Here is a 4788-nt window from a genome sequence, read left to right as displayed (position 1 = left end):
AAAGGGCTGAGAAGCACAGGGTTGGATGGTGACCATGGCATTGGTGTGGAAGTGGTCAGGAATGCTGATATAGGCATAGAGTAGAGGAGGAAGAGAGATGGTAGTGTAGAAGGGGTGAAGAGTATGACAGTGATTTTGAGACTAAGTCTTCAGTGATTATGGAAGCTAGGGAGAATAGCAGGTGACTGCAACAAGGTATGATAACAGGTGGTAGAGCTTGATGGCCTCTGTTTCAAAAACAACAGCATGATTTTGGCAGGAAGAAGGAAGAAATGGTTGACTACAAGTGATTGCAAGGATCAAGGAGAGCACTTAGCTTTACCTCCACGTTCTTTGCAATGTCAGGCGTGGAAGGTAAAAACGATCTTCACTTGAGAGGCCTGCAAAGGAAGCAGGTTTCATAATCAACACATAAGTCTTCATGTGATGGAGGAGCTAAAATCAAGTTTGAAGATATAGAGGATTTTTCTGGTATAGACTGTAAGTTCTAGAGTATCCTGCAGAAGAGCGGAGATGGATGGTGGTGGTTAATAATAGCTATGAAATCATATTAGAGAATGCACAGAGCTCATCTGAGTCATGATAGGTGATCTAGAGTAGTACTTCTCAAACTTTAATATACACACAAATCTCCTGGGGATCTTGGGATCTTGTGAAAATTCAGATTCAATAGGTCTTGTGGGGAGGTGGGGCATAGGGCTGAGGCTGAGGTTCTGCATTTCTTTTTATTTTTAATTAAAAAAATTTTTAAAGATTTATTTATTTTAAAGAGAGAGAGAGAGTGAGTGAGTGAGTAGAGGGGGGAGCGAGAGGGAGAGAGACAATCCTCAAGCAGACTCCCCTCTGAGCACGGAGCCCAATGCAGAGCTGGATCCCAGGACCCTGAGATCCTGACCTGAGCCGAGATCAAGAGTCAGATCCTTAATGAACAGCCACCCAGGCACCCCGAGGTTCTGCATTTCTAGAATGCTCCAAGGAAAGGCTGATACTGCTGATTTAAGGATCATACTTTGGGGGGGCAAAGCTCTATAGGCTTGGACTAGTGTCATAGTGGAGCCTGGAGATGGGATGCCAAATATGCATTTGATGTAGAACATTTGGAACTCTGGAGCTTCCTTTGTTCCAGGAATATTTAATCGTTGCCACCATTTTTGGAAGATCAGTTTTTATACCTCGTTCCTTCTCTGAATCTGAAGTGCCTGTGTTTAATATGTATTTCCACTAAGCATCTTGTCTTTGTTTCATAGATATGCATGCATTATTCCAACAGGATCATTTGCTTGCTGGAGCCAGAGACTGTGGGGAATGGGGGAACATTATTGGATCATGAGTCATAACACCTAATTTTAATTCCTATTTCTACGATTAACTAGCTATCAGAAGCAGTGGAAAAAATCATTTACCTTTCTGATCATTTTTATATGTGAAGTGGGGATAATCATGCCTAGCTGCCAATGCTATGAAATTCAAATGAGACACTTGACATAAAAATGTCTTATAAACTATAAGACAATACAATGATATGATAATACTAATTACAGGGATGGCATTTCTTTGGTGTATACCAGTATGACATTCTGGCATCTGATTGATTGGTGCCCATGCCATGCTGCTGGTTAAATATTTTTACTATGAACACTGAATATTATGTTTTATTATTATTTATTCCATATTTTGATACCAAGCTAGTAGAAAACTGGACACGAAATAGTTGTTGAATTAAAGGTTTGATATAACGAGGTGGGTAGAATATTTGAACATCTGCCCCCACGGCACAGTGAGTGAAAAGTGAAAGTAATTTCCAAATGCTGGAATGAATTCTTTCTAATGATGATTCTGTCACTTTTATAAGGAAACATTAAGACGTCAATTCTTGTTCCCTTAACAAATTTTAAAGTGTCTTCACCACGATTCCTTACATGGTCTTCCTTTTGGGATTATACCTTTCACATTGCTGTTGACTGATGGAGGAGTCATGCTGGTGCAGCCAGCCAAGAGGAGAGTGTTACACATGGCCAGGCTATGATTAACCTTACCCATTTATTTTGTTCTGGGACAGAACTCGCTGTTCCAAAATGTATTATGGGACTCAGGTCAAAACTTCTTCAAAGACTTCTTAGGTGAGTTCCTATATGGGGAAATATTTTTACAAAGACAGTTTATTCTCTGACAGTAAAAATAGTTCTATTTAAAAAAAAATTTCTTGGAGGGTTTGCTTTATTTAGTGAGGACTGATTTTCCTAGGTCTCTGGAGAGGACATTAAAAAAGAATGGATTTTGCAGTTCAAGTTCTGGCTCTACCTCTTATCAGCAGTGAGATCTTAACCAAGCTACTTAATCTCTGTAAGCCTTGCCTGTAAGGTTTCTTACCTGTAGGACTGGGATAATTATAGTATCTTGTTCATAGGATTGCTGTAAGTATTGAGACAAGGTGTGTGAAATAAGCAGCACACTGTTAGCCCAGATTAAGTGCTAGTTGTTGTTGCTGTTATTATTACTACTGTATAAACTTCTGGATAAAGGGCTTGAATCCAGAATCAAGAACTCTAAATTTAACTGTAAAAAAACAAACAATAGTGGCGCCTGGGTGGCTCAGTCGTTGAGCGTCTGCCTTCGGCTCAGGTCATGGTCCCAGGGTCCTGGGATCGAGCCCCACATCGGGCTCCCTGCTCAGCGGGAAGCCTGCTTCTCCCTCTCCCACTCACCCTGCTTGTGTTCCCTCTCTCGTTGAGTCTCTCTCTGTCAAATAAATAAATTAAAATCTTAAAAAAAACAAAAAAACCAAACAACCCCACACACTTTATAAAGTACAGTATGCTGATGGAAAACAAGCATGTGAAAAGATGTTCAATATTATTATTCATTAGGGAAATGCAAATCAAAGCCACAGTGAGATATCACTTTACGTCTATCAGAATGGCTAAAATTGTAATACCCACACCAATACTGATGACCGTGGCAAGTGTTGGTGAGCATGTGGAAGAACTGGAGTTCCCCATGCACTGCTGGTGGCATTGGAAAATTGTAAAACCATTTTAGAAAAGAATATGACAGTTTCTTAAAAAGCTAAATATACCATGACCTCATGAGTTTCTTAGAAAGCTAAACATACCACACTACCACATGACCCAACCATGCTTCTCCTAGGTGTTTACCCAAGAGAAATAAAGCATATGTCCATATAGGGCTCTATATAAAGATGTTCATATGTTCATTTATAACAACCAAACACTGGAGAAAACCCAAATTTCCATCAACAGTTAAATGGACAAATTGTGGTGTATTCCTACCATGAAATATTACTCGGCAGCAAAAACAATTTAATTACTGTTATATACAATGATATAGATGCATCTCAACATAATCATGCTGAATGAACAAACCAGACCAAAAAAGCACTTACTGTATATTTCATTTATATAAAAATTGAGAAAATCTGAACTGTAGTGACCAGAAGCAGATCAGTGGTTGCTTGGGGACAGGTGGAAAGACAGTGGGGAAAGGCAGAAAAGAGGAATTACAAAGGGACATGGGAAAATTTTCAGGGGAATGCATATGTTCATTATCTTAATTGTGTTGATCATAGTAATGGTTTCATAGGTGTATACATTTGTCAATCTTATCAATTTGTACACTTTAAACTGTGGAATTTATTGTAGGTCAATTATACCACAAATAAGCTGTTAACAAAAAAAGAACATGGTGGCTCCCACCTTCATTGCCTTCCCTATGTCTCTAAGCCTAGGAGGCTTTTCATAATTTGTCCCCATCTTATTGACTAGTCTCATCTATTACTGAACCTTCTCCACTGAGGCCATTTTCTTCATCCTCTCCCCTGTAAGGTCACATGCCTCCCTGTCTCTCTGTTCATGGTATTCCCCCTATGTAGAAGGCCTTCCCCTATCCTATCTTGATAATTAAACCCCGATCTAGGAACTACCCCCAAAACATTTCTTTCATTTGTTCATTAAACATGCATTTATAGGGTACTTGTTGTGTGACAAACCTTAGGCTGGGAGTTAGGTCCCTTCAGGAACCAAGGCAGCCCCAGCTCATGTTCTCATGAGTCTCATAATCCACTCAGGGACACAAACACTCAACTGATGTACAGTTATGCATACATTTATGCTCCTCAGCCTTTGAGTACTCTTCATGTTATGGGGGAATCCCCCACTGGGGGTTGTTGGTGAGAAGTGGGACCCATTTCTTCCTAAAGGTGTTGGGAATGCTCCCTACTCCCTAAGTATAGGCATGTGATATAGGATTGCTAGCTTAAGGATCCTGATTGCTACTTAGAAATTTTGAAATAAGTGCAATTTGGCAAGTGCCCAGTGGGGGTTTTGACAGTGTCAGTGTCCCAGAAAGACCATGCCTTGGGGGGGGGGGAGCATTTTGGCTCTTGCCCACTTTTAGATCCTTGTTCTCTAGGCTTTCTCTAGATAGCTACTGTCTAAGTCTGTTCAGGCTGTTACAATAAAATACCACAGACTGGGTGACTTATAAACAACAGAAATTTATTTCTCTCAGGTTCTGAAGACCAGAAGTCCAAAATCATGTTATGGTTAGTTTCTGGTGAAGGCTCTCTTCCAAGTTGCATACTGCTGGCTTGGGAGCTCTGTGGGGTCTCTTTTATAAGAGCACTAGTCCCAGTCATGAAGCTTAAACATTCCCCTCTATCACTTGCTGTCTACTCAAGCTCTCTTAGTTTTAGCTTTCTGGGCCAAATAATAGTGTCTGCCCCATATGGTTGTTGTAAGTTTCTATGGGATAATCCAAGTTAAATGCTCT

This window comes from Eumetopias jubatus, unplaced genomic scaffold, assembly GCF_037043125.1.
Source record: "Eumetopias jubatus isolate StellerSeaLion01/CBP00866 unplaced genomic scaffold, mEumJub1_p1.0 scaffold_5, whole genome shotgun sequence".
Taxonomy (NCBI): domain Eukaryota; kingdom Metazoa; phylum Chordata; class Mammalia; order Carnivora; family Otariidae; genus Eumetopias; species Eumetopias jubatus.
Note: the sequence above shows the minus strand (reverse complement) of the source record.